Genomic DNA, 13594 nt, shown 5'->3' with positions numbered 1-13594 from the left:
ACTTGCATTTTCTATCACTCAAGAGTCATCTGAGCGCTGGAGGGATAACATACAAGGCAACGTGCTTACCTTGTACAGAGCCAAATTCATTTCAACTCCAGGCACAACATATAGGTTTCCTGAGCATACTGATGTTCCAGTAGTCAGATCTGAGCACAGAGTTAAAAGAATATAGATTAGGAATTGAACAATAGCAAAGAGGGTAGAGTATTTGCCTTGCACATGGCCAACCCAGGTTCAACTCTCAACATGCCTTAGGGTCTCTAGGATCTACCAGGAGTAACTTCTGAGCACAGAGACAGGAGTAACTCCCAAACACCACTGGGTGTGGCCCCAAACCAAAAATTAGAGAGAGAGAATATAAATCCTGAGCAATGCTGAGTTTGGACTAACTTTCCCAATTTCCCCTGGGGAAGAGTTTAAAGAAAAAGGTCCCATTTTCCCATGTCTAGGTAATATATAGATTTTTTTTTTAAATTTGCAATTAACTCAGTTTTCATGCACTGTGAGTGGAGAATAGTATTGCTTGAGATATAATAGTTTATTTAAAATCCTGAATTCCCCCAAGTAAGAGCCTTTAGGGGTACAGTCTTTTGTGTATATTGGGTTTAGATAATATTAAGAGGGTTTACTCTTTATAATAAGATTAACATCTTTATGTAAAAAGATAAAGAAAATATATTTCCTTATACTACCCACTTTTATTCCCTTCTTTCTCTTCCTCTTTCCCTGTACCTTTTTTCTCCACCTGAGGAAGACAAAAAAAAAAAGTCAGCCATCTTTGTGCTCTCATGAAGAAATGACTTGACTGCTGCATTAATCTTAGATTTTATAGCCTTCGGAGCTGAACAACTTCACAATCTCCTCACATCTAGCTCTGTTATTCTTACATCACTACTATACTCACAACTCTTTTCACACAGCTTGTGGAAGTTTATCCCACAGAAGAAATTTTGTGAAACATCCTATGGGTAACTTACAATTGAACTAAATGTGTACACTAATTTAGTCCACTAATTTGTACACTGGAGATAGAATTATCTGCTGCAGGTTCAATGCTACCAATTTGTCTTCATACTGCAGAAGACAATCTAAGTTCAAGTTGTTACCTGTATTTCTGGCCAGATATTGGAGGTTAATATGCTTCCATTGGGATCAATGAATATGTTATGTGGTCTACAAAATTTAAAAAAGAGAAAAGCAAATTACATTTTGCTTGCCAGTTTTTATTAGAGGGTATAATAAAAAATACAATGGAACATCCAGGCAGAATGATGTGTAAGTTCTTCATAAAGGAGCTTTAACACCTGTAAATATTCTCCAGCCCTGAAGTTCTCTAAGTCTCATAGTTTTGATCTTTCATGGAGGCATCTTCATATGGTCCCATGTTAAATAGATCATGTCTTGTCAGTTCTTAGAGAATGGAGGAGTGATCATGAAAACTGTAAAATTTTACTTAATCTGGTTTAAAATTTTCTTAATTTGCCCCTACTCATTTTTAAGAAAATGCTAACAAAATTTCTTTAGCAATTCCTTGAACCCTAAACTCATATTCCTGTGGGTATTTGACTTAGAAGCTATAACTTCCCAAAAATTACTTTGATGTTTCAGTTCAGAAGGCCATAGTGATAGCACAACAGTAGGGTGCTTTCTGCATGCAATTCATCCAGGATCCATCCAAGATGGATCCCCAACATCCCAAATAGTCCCCTGAGCCTGCCATGAGCAAGGAGTAACCCGAAGCATAGCCAGATGTGGTCCCCCAAAACAAAACAAACAGCAAAGATCCAGAAAATAAAAAGCAATGCTACTCCCAAACAATGTTATTTAATCTTGCGTTCATTGGACTATATCTCATTCATTGGACTATAATATTCTCAGCATTATAATGTAAGTTGACTTTAAAGTATTCAACACAACAATAAAAAAATCTTTAGATTTTAAACAATAAAAATAACAAATTCAAATACTGAATCCTGTAAATAGGTACAAGACTCTTTTGAAGATGTATTTTATATCATTGATTTTACTCAATATATTTTTAATCATTCTTTCATTTCTTCTGAATTTTCTAATTTTTCTCTGAGATATTTGTCAGGTTATTTTGCCTCATTACATTTTGACATATGATTGATTTGTAAATTCAGGGGCAAATAAAACAGTTAGCATCTTTACCAAGTTCTAAGATTCCTGAATTTTGGTTTTATATAGTAAATTGCTGTCTTGTGTCAAATGAATTTCTCGCCTCTATTGGCATTAATTTTTTTAAATTATATTTAACAAGGTAGAATTCACAAGTTAAGTGGATGCCAATTAACCTAAAATCTGAACTGACTTTTAAATGCAAGTCATTTCTATCAAATTAGCTTTCTCTACAGATTTAGTAGATAGCTGTCAACACAATGGAACCTAAGCATCAATTTTAAGCAATTTATTTTTTTAAGTTTATAATATCAATTTGATTGTGATTGCATCTCCCAAATTTATATAATTTTGTGTCACTTACTAGGTAACTAGAAGAACTTGTATATTATTACATTTTAATCATCTTCATAATTAACATTTAATTTATATTGCTTTTCTTTCTTTCTAATCTACAGAATAAATTTCTTTGACACTGTCACACAAAATTTAAGCAATTTTCCTGCCAATTAAATAACATTTTATTTTTCTAAGTGAGTTAACTTCTGAGTAAATGGACTCTGGAGACTAAAGGCTTGTTGATTAATTAAAGAGTTTCCTTTCACACAGAAACACATGGATATACTTTTCTATTTCTCCTTCAGTGTGTTTCACAGTCTATCTGGAATAAAGGTTGATATGTGAAGACCAATTGGAAAGTTTTGAAGATCTGAACAAAGGGGACTTTTATTCTAAGATTTTTAAATCTTAGAAAAATATATAGATATCTAGATTCAAAAATGTCTTTGAAATTTTTTTGTGTTAGAAACAAACCAGGCTATTAAACTGAAACTGAAATGGTTATAATATACTAAATTTATCTTAGAAGTAAATCATGACAGTCAACTGACGGTAAAATGACACAGTGTGTACATGGAATCTATTCCTGAGTGAAATAAGTCAGTGGGAGAGAGATAGACACAGAATAATTTCACTCATTTATGAGTTTTAAGAAAAATTACAGACATTATTGTAATAATGCCCAGAGATGATAGAGATGAGGGCCAGAAGGACCTGCTCACAATATGAAGATCACTACAAAGAATGGTGTGTACAGTTAGGGAAATAACTACTCTAACAATTAGCATGACAATGTTAATGAGTGAAAGAAGTAGAATGCTTGTCTCACATACAGGTATGAGTGGTGACAGGGCAATGGTGATGGGAATGTTGCACTGGTTAAGGGAGGTGTTCTATTTATGACTGAAACCCAACTACAATCATGCTTGTAATCAAGATGCTTCAATAAAGATTAAAAAAAAAAAGAAGACTTTGTATAAATAATGAGGGCCAGAGAGATTATCCAGTGGGTAGGGCACTTGACTTACACAGACCAAACTGAGTTCCTTCCCAGGCATCCCATAGGGTCCCCTCAACCCAGTAGGAGTGAACTCTATGTGCAGAGCCAGAAGTAATCCCTGAACACTGCCTAGTGTGTCTGGCCCTCAAAGAAACAATGACAAAAACCTTTGTAATAATTTTGATACAATGCATGGAATGCTTTTTTGATTCAATGGCTGAAAAGTCACCATTTTCAATGTTTTTGAGCTATACTCATTTCCATGTTTAATCTTTTCGAAAATATTTCCCTTGAACAATAATCTTACAGTAAGGTTATTATCTTTCACTACATTAGTATAAATGTGCAAATTCAATTTTTATTGCTTCCAATAACAAAGAAAATATCTGACTAGAGATTAGCTGTATAATATTGGTTTTACATAAAACGAGGGCTAGATACAAACCCAGTAAGAACCTTATTTTTAATCATTGGATGGCACACATCAACTTTTACATAAAAATTGCACAAATACTGAGTAACAACACATTTGGTAACAGAGAGAAACTGAGTGGGACAATTTCCCTATTATGTTCTTTGCAAGAAATTTTATGAATAGATCTTTCCCCCGGGATATAAATTGGTATGTCGACATTTGTTTTTATCTTGAATAATTTTAAAATTAGTCTAACTTGCTCATTTTTTTAAGCAGACCTGAAAAGGTAGTTTGGCTAAGTTTATTCAACTAGAAAAATATATTTGAGGAATATATATCAGGCTTATGAGATAACAAGAAATGAGCATCTCCTGTTCTGTTCCTGTGTCTATGAGCTTCTAATTTAAATAACTTAAAAAAAATCATCATTGGGGCTGGAGTGATGACTCAGCGGTAGGTCGTTTTCCTCGCATGTGCTAACCCAGAATGGACCTTGGTTTGATCCCCCAGTGTCCCATATGGTCCCCAGAGCCAGGAGCGATTTCTGAGCACAGAGCCAGGAGTAACCCTTAAAAGTCACCGGGTGTGCCCCCCCAAAAAAATTATTGCTCACAAAGGATATTAATTTTTCTTAATTGTCTTGATCCTTCACCAGTTCCTTGTGGCCAACAATCCAGGTCAAAATTCTCAGTTATATATACCAAAATATATATTTTTAATATTTGTATTTCTTAAATATTTTCAGAAGTTAAAAATGATATATATTTTTAAATACAATAACTGTAGCACGTGGAAATGACAGTGGCTTAAAGGTTTAAAAACATGCTTATAAGCTTGAGATTCTGAGTTTTATCCCCAAAGATGCCACATACAGAGAACATGACCCAGGACAGCTCTGCTTTTAATACATGTTGACTCTGCTCTCTGCCATTCCCTGTACCATGGAGGTTGTTTTACCTGCACTTCAGTCAGGTGTACAAGGGTGCAATGAGAGAATGATATCCCATAAAAGTACTGCAGCTAAACAGTATGCCAAAACTGTGGCCAGAAGTGCAATTCTTGAAGAGCATGTAAATGCTATATGTATGTAAGCACCAAAACCAAAGGATGTAATTACCACTATGTATTGCACAGGCTCTAGACCCCTCAGTGAGTACTACTACCAAGAAGTGAGCTCTATACCAAATATGTGACCACTACTATCAAGCATGTGGAAGACCCCATTAACCCCACTACCCACCACGACCACCAGCACTGAGGATAGAACTCAACCCAAGAGATAATAAAAAAAAAATCAAGTAAATAGATAATGCTCTCCATCTCAAAATGTGTGCATATATACAAGTATATATATATAAAATATATACATTAACTATATAGTGCATACTAGATCTACTATATTTTTTCTAATAATTTTTATTGGGACCAATGTGAATTGCAAGTCTTTCACAGTTATATTTAAGGTGCATAGTGACAGTGAAATAGGGCCATTCCCACCACTTGTGCTGTCCTCCCTCTACCATCCCTCTTAACCCCTGGATTGCTAGTGTAATAGGTCTCCTCTGTGTATAGCTTGATGTGGATTGGGTTATCTTGTATATCTACTATTTTAATTATTTGATGGAGTCTGGACAATATGAAGTTATTTTAAGTGTTTCCTTTCTTCCCCAAATTTAGTCCAATAACTGTAGTAAAACTGAAAATAAAATTTTAGGATATGCCTTTTTGGTGTTGGGTGCTGGATGATTTGTTCCACTATGAAAACTAGAATTCATTATTTTCACAGTTTTAACTTGATATATATGTATATATATATACACACATACATATACATATATATCACAGAACAGAGAATATTGTAGTTTGGGGAGATATTGTAGTCATTCGGACAAGCTCTACTTTCATATTATTTTAATTTGGGAAGTCTGGCCACACCCAGTGGTGTTCTGGGGTTACTCTTAGCTACTTGCTCATAAGTTGCTCCCAGCAAGCTAGAGGGACCATATGGGATTCCTGGGATCATATCTTGTGTCTTTCCTGGGTCTGCCTCATGCAAGGCAAATGCCCTACCTGTTATGCTATTTCACTGGCCCTACATATTATTTCTTTTGCTTGAAAGGAAGTCTAAGTGTCTGACTTAAAAATAAAGAAATACACTTGAAGTATCTTTTTACCATTCAATAGTGATTAATGAAGAATTTCCTTCATAATAAATATATATATCTGTGTATGTGTATGTATCTATGTAAGCCACAGTATTTAAATAAAGTAACTTAAAGTAAACATTAAGACAAAATAATAGCATTTACAAATGACATTATATATTATATACTTATAAATAATACTATAGAATTTATGCATGTGTAAGTTATGTATATATGTATAATAAAGACTGACCTGGATAATTTTATGTACATATAACATATATATATATATATATATAATAAAGAGAGATAGAATAGAATGGACAAAATAATTCACTCAAATTGAAAATACTACCCGGGTATTACAAAATTGATTCACTTATTAGGGCCATAAAGCTGCTCTCAACAAAGAGGAAAATCAATTGATTCTTCACTAATTGCAGTGGATTTTAGCCACAAATTTAGCGTTAATGTAACTAAATAATCCTCTAACATTTAATTTTTCAAATATTTAAAATTTAGACTAGATGCCTTGAATAAGCAGTGTCAAAGAAGTCATCATAAAATAAGAAATGTTTCTGAACTGAATGGTAGTGAATCTTCACAATGAAATGTAGCTAAAATAATATTCCTCTTTCACTCCCAATTTCTGACATTTCTGACCTGGTTTTCCTTCTGCCATCTTGATTCCTGTGTTGCTTCGAAACGATTCTAACCCAAAGGGCTCTTTTTCCTTTGCTAATGAAGAAGCCAGGACACATCCCAGGTGGAAACTTGCAGAGATGATGAAGATATCTTTAAATGTTGCACAAGATTTTACAACAACTAGACAGTCACAAAACTGTCCCTACAATGGCCATTCTCATTGACTAAGCCATGATGGCAAATCCTGTTTTGATTTATTTTTTTAAAAATTATTCCAGGGTAAATTTATTAGTGTTATTGCGAATGTAATTCTTATTTTGATTTCTAATAAGCAATTGAATGGTAAACTCATATCGTTTTTGAGGTTTAGAGATCTTTCCACTCCTAGAGCTTGCACAACATCTAATTGGCACTTAACCTAATATAGAATGTATCAAAAATTAAGTAGGCTTTAATTAGGGCCACAAAATGTGAACTTGTCTTTAAAAAGTTAATTATCAAATTGGTTAGAGCTCTGTCATCAAGCTCCTATAAGCAGAACCCTGTTAAAGCAGTCGCATTTTTTTAATGTAATATGTTTCTTAGGATGTGATTACACATACAATATATGGTTATAATTTTGAGTTAATTGCATAGTAGCTAGATTAACTTTTACATCATTACACTTTAATCAGTGTTTTTCATGATTAACATTCATTTACATTTAAAGCTTGCAAGCTCTCTCATTGTCTCAGCTCCTCCTTCTCACACCATGTGCTGCCTTTACATATCACTACATTAAAGCTTTCCCACCCAGGACACACTTCTGTACTTCTTCACTTTAAGTACCATGAACATGCTTGTGTGAAACTATGATAGTAATAGTACCTTTTCCACCAGGTAATTCCAATGACTGTAATCACCTTACTATCGGTATTAGAGAAGGTAGAAATTAGTTGGGTAACTCACAGAGCATATATAAAAGGTAGTTAATGCTAATTCTTTGATTCCGTTTTATTCTGGCAGTAATTTTCAGAAGAAAAAAAATTATACTTCTTTTTTGTTTCTTATATATAGTTTGAACAGCATGGCACAATCTGATCTTGGACAAAATAATACATTTGCTAATGAGTTCGCTGTTAATATATTTGACTGTTGGTTAAGAGAAAATTATCTATTTTAATGATTCTGTGGTGCTGGGGATGGAACTCAAGAACTCAGGAGGCCATGGGGTACCAGGATCAGCATCAAGGCCTCTAACAAACAAGTTTTCTCTCTATCACATAAGTCTTATTTCAGCCCTCTCATAGTATTTTAATAGTCTCTCATTACTGATTTGTACTAATCATTGAGTTATAGGATTTTCCATTTATTCTGCTTTTTATTGTTGTTGTTGCTGTTTTATTATTTTATTTTATTGTTGTTTGTTTTGGGGTGGGAGAAGAACACCCAGTGTTGCTCAGGTGTTACTCCTGGCTCTGCACTCAGAAATCACTCCTGGAAGGCTTAGGGAACCCTCTGGGATGTTAGGAATTGAACTCCGATTGGCCAAGACACTTTACCAGTTGGGCTATAGCTCAAGCCCCAACTCTGGTTTTCTTAATATGTCTGTAGGTATACATATCTAGTAGTGGCATAAAATGTGTGACTATATCACACATGATGGCAAAAGGAATACAGAAGTATCTCCCAACTGCCTTCAATAATTGAAGTATTTTAAGATGCTGAACCATTTCAAATGCTCCCAATTTTATTGATATTTCCATCCGAGTCTGAGTGAAAATTTGATTGTTTTTTATTATTTCTGAGATAATATTATTGGACATTACAATTCATTTTGCATTTTTGTTTGCTTTGGCCATACATTTACTGTCTCTTCTACCTTCAGCATTATTTCCAGGGCAGGGCAGGGCATTCATTTTCTTCTATCTGTAGAAATTTCTTTAGCTTCTTGATGGGTTTGCCATTAAAATAATAATAATAATAATAATAATAATAATAATAATAATAATAATAATAGCAAAAGCAATAAAACAGCCTACCTAGATGCTGCTTGCTTTGTGTGCAGAGGCCTGGATTTGATCACAAAAATCCTATAAGGTCTCCCCACCCTTACCAGGAGGAGTTTTTGAAAGAAGAGCCAGAAGTAACTTCTGAACATGCAGGGGTTGGCCCCCAAATGAACAAAATAGATGAAAATGAAGTCCTAAATTCAGAGTTTTCAATTTGAACTCCAGCACTGAACATTGTTATCAAATGATATCACCTATATCTTGTACTTTTTCCCAAAATACTACAAATGAATGATCACTAGATGTGGGGGATTGCATAAATTGGAGGTGACACAAAAATATAGGCGTGTCTTAAGCACTATGATGGTGGTATGATAAAGGAATACTTATACCAACCCATAATTATCAATACTTGCAAACACATCATCTTAACTATCACTACTTGTTAGCAGAAAGTTATCAAAAATAAACAAAACCAAGACAAAAACTAAGAAAAGAGAGAAAATATGTAAAATCCATCTCTTCATGACAAAATTTTAGGATTTGTCTTTTTTTTTAAACAGAAGTGTTCAATGTGTGAGACAGGAAGAAGCCCACTCTTTTATTTCTCTATTAGATGATTTATCAAAAGAGAAAAAAAATCTTTATTTTGGTAACACACTTAGAAACTATTTTTCCTTAGCATATTGAATGCATTATTCCATGGACTTCTGGAATCCATTTATCCTGGTAAAAATTCAGCTGTCAGTCTAATTATAGCTCATTTGACAATTATCTGCCTTTATAATGTTTATTTTTACGGACCTTTTTTTCTTTAGTATTCTACAATTAAGTGGATTGAATGTTGTTCAGTCCTTCTGTTGATGTTTTTCTAATCATTTCAGTTCCTAAAGACTCTTTTGTGTTCTGGAAGATTTTTTGAAGCATACAAAGAAGCAAAATTCTCCAAAATTCTTTGTAAATTCATGATTACTATTTATTACCTTAGAATTGATGGCCCTTTTGGTGAGACATGACTCTAACATTCTTTATATGTTCTAGAGAATTTTAAATGTATTTAACATCTGGAATAAACGTGATGGCAATCTAGTTTTATTTCCTTTATAAGTGACAGTCTTCTTGCTAACTGTCCAGTAGATATGTAATTTTCATAACTGTATGTTATTGTTAGAAACTTTGGCTTAACTTTTTTAAAATGCATAACATGCATTTACTATGTAATTTTTACATTGCTATCACAGTAAGGGCATGTTTCTTCATTAGGAATACTATGAATTCACATATTGATCTTTACACACTTTTCTCCTGTCTCTATCTCCATCTCTAAAAATGAACCTTATTTTAAAAAGATTCCTTTATCTGTGTATCTTAAGATATTATCCATAAAACTTATTTTCCATTGCTCTAATTTTTAATGTGTTAAATTTTAGAGTTCGCTTTTTAAATGTCTGCTCTTTTTCTGAATTCTAGCGTATCACATCAACTTTTCTCATTTTCAAAAATTTATTTTTTACATTGTGATCATTTTGATATTGGTTTATATTGTCTTACGATTTTATTCTTAAATACATTTTAAGTCATATTACCATGTGTTGTTATAAAGAAATGTATACACACAAACATATGTATATATATATAATATGCATATAAATACTTGTTGAGTTTGGAGATATGGATGTAATTGTGAAACCTTTATCACAATATGTTTCCAGACTGTATTATCAGATTGTATTTTCCTGAATATTAATACCTGTTCATTTAGAATGTGTTTACTATAAATATTTGTATCTGTTGAAAAATATTGAATTATAGTTGTCTGACAATTTCATTCATTGAATAGGGACATATTTATGATTTTATATTTTCCTTTTACTGTCTTACAGAACTTTTTATAAGATTTGGACTCAAATGCTTTTATTCTTCACTTGTTTTTAAAGCTGTGACTGCACTTTTAAGAGAAGTAGTGGTCAAGAGAAAAATTTTATTTAACTATTTTTGATCTCCCTCTTTAATTGACTTAAATGTCAATTTAAATTTAAGTCTTACACTATTTAAGAATTTTCTTTAAAAATTTTTTTTCTTTAGCTATTTCTTCCAAACTCATTTAGCCAGTAATATATTATTTTGTTTGTGCAAATAAAGTTTTATTAGAATCAAGTCACAGTTGGCTTATTTATTACAGTCTTAGGTGCATTTTTATCCTGTAATGGAAGATTTGACAGAGAATGTATGGTTAACAAAGTCCAAGTATTTACTTTCTGGCCCTCTATATAGAGAATTAACAGAACCCTGATCTTTATCATCTTTTCCACTTATCGTATCTGACTTTCTCAAACAGAAAAAAATTTCACAGAAATCTATGTCAGTCAGCCTTTAATAAAGGGCCTTCAGTTGACTTGTTTTCAAACTGCATAGCATAGAGAACTTCCCAGCAGCTCCCTATATGACATAATCCTCGAGAGTTCATCACTGGCTTAAATTCTGCAAAACACCCTCGGCTTTAGCAACTGTTGTCAGATTGATTTGCTTCTTCCTGTTTGGCTTCTGTGCTTTAACATTGCTCCAGCTATCTTAAGATTTTAACCTAGAAAAAAGCTCCTTTCAGTTTCTAGTTTTACTCTGGATATGCCCAGTTTTTCAAGCATCTTTTATTTTGTTTCTGTTTTGCATGTCTATCTCAGCTTCAGTTGAGTAGGAACCCCTTCCACAGTGCTCTGAATCCTAAACCTGTGACAATTGGACATTATATTTTTCTGGTAATATTCACTTCAATTCTTCCCTATGATTTTCCCAGATTTAAAATGAGATGATGAACCAGAATGATAGTAAAGTGGGTAGGGAATTTACTTTGCATGTGGCTGTCCCAGGTTCAAACCCTGGTACCTGTTTGCTTTTTTAAGCTGCATCAGGTAGAACCTTCCATGCAAAGCCAGGAGTAATCTCTGAGCACAACTGGGTGTGTCCCCCAAACATAAATATTAAAAGAGAAAATATTTTAAATAAGGTGAAAAATACTTCTTGTACTAACAAAACACCTCCAAGAAGTTATTTGGTATTTTCAGTCCTCTTGCACTCAATGTCCCATTCTCCCCTTTAAGAAAGTGTGGCTTTTTATCCAGGTCAAAAACAGGACAGAGAATATAAAACCTGACATTCTTACCCCCAAAGGCACCAACAATGGAATATGGCACTGTTCTCTTTTGCATAGTCATAATAAAAAAAGGGGGAAATCTTGAGTATAGAAACAAACTCTTATCTGAGCCCTTACATTTTATAATACAGGAGCACCTCCCACCCTGAGAACGTGTCATGTGGACCGACTCCATATGACTGGACAGTGACCATCCAATTCAGAACTCCAGATACCAAACAAAGATCCGACACAGCTCCCTACAACAGCGCCAGGAACCAAACTCCACCACCCCCCAATTCCCTAATTTGCACCAACTTGCGACAGCTTGATTCAACAACCTGACAAAGAAGAAACAGCAAAAAACTTGATCCAAGAAAGGTTGCCCTATCACCTAACGAAGATGAAATCAGAACACGCTGTCCTTTGATCTCTGTGAAAACCAAGATCACTAATTACAGAAGACGGACTATGACAATCACGACTGGGCAGATGTTTTCCTGGGACCAATAAGAAAGATACTTGCCTATGCTTTGGTCTAGGATTTGTACAAAAACCAAGATCTCTAATCCCAGAATTTTGACTTTGACAACCTTGACTGCTCAGAACTTCTGGTGCCATAAGGAAAGACTTGGCTAGGCTTTGACCTAGGATCTGTGCAAAAACCAAGATCACTAATTATGGAAGAATGAGTACAACAAACAAGACAAACAGATCTCCTAGAACCACAACAAAAGACTCTATCCTAGACGTTGTCCTATGACCTGTTGAAATACCAAGATCTCTAGCTACAGAGGACTGATTTTGTCATTCACAACTGAGCAGATAGTCTCCTAACACCATAAAAAGACCTTGGGGTTTGAGAATGAGCATGTATGGAGCCTATAGTTATTCCCAAGACAGTTTGCTTCAAAGGTGGAGAAACTCTGTACCTCCTACCAGGGGTCTTCAAACTACGGCCTGTGGGCCACACATTGTATTTATTCCCATTTTGTTTTTTCACTTCTAAATAAGGTATATGCAGTGTGCATAGAAATTTGTTCATAATTTTTGTTTTTACTATAATTTGGCCCTCCAACAGTCTGAAGGACAGTGAACTGGCCCCCTGTTTAAAAAGTTTGTGGACCCCTGTCAGACTAGGCCAAGAGAATTTCCTCTAAATTCCCCAATACTTATTATGCCTATGCAAAAAAACAAAAACAAACCAAACAAAACACAAAGCCTTGCCACACCAGACCTTATTTTTTCTTTCCTTTTCTTTCTTGTGGTTGTGGTGATGGTTTTTTAGTGGCTGCTACTATGTTTATTGTCATTGCTTGTTTTTCTAATTTTTTTTTTACCTTTTTATTTTGCTTGTTTTTGTTTTTTGTTTTTTCTCTCTCTTCTTCTGAACTGATATCTATAGTCTCTCTCGTCTAGATGGATTCCCTAGCATTTTTTTTTCTGTTTTTCTCTTCTTTCTCCCTTTTCATTTTCAACAGAATCACAGAACTTGAATCATCTTGTCTCCCTCATACTTGAGAAATAATTGGTTGGTACCAAGAACAACTTGTCATATTGAGTGGAAATAAAAAATGATCAGACTTAAGCACCAAATCCAAAGTCAACAACATCAGAATCGATACCCAAAATACAGCAAGCTATACACAAAGGAGACTTCTTACACTAGCAGTCCACGGGGCAAATGGGGGAGGAATGAGATGCATGCTGGGAACAGGGTTGGAGGAAGGACAGCACTGGTGGTAGGAATGGCCCTAATTCTTTGTCACTCTGTACCTTAAATATTAC

Source organism: Suncus etruscus, chromosome 18 (assembly GCF_024139225.1).
Source record: "Suncus etruscus isolate mSunEtr1 chromosome 18, mSunEtr1.pri.cur, whole genome shotgun sequence".
Taxonomy (NCBI): domain Eukaryota; kingdom Metazoa; phylum Chordata; class Mammalia; order Eulipotyphla; family Soricidae; genus Suncus; species Suncus etruscus.
This window is presented reverse-complemented; position numbering follows the sequence as displayed.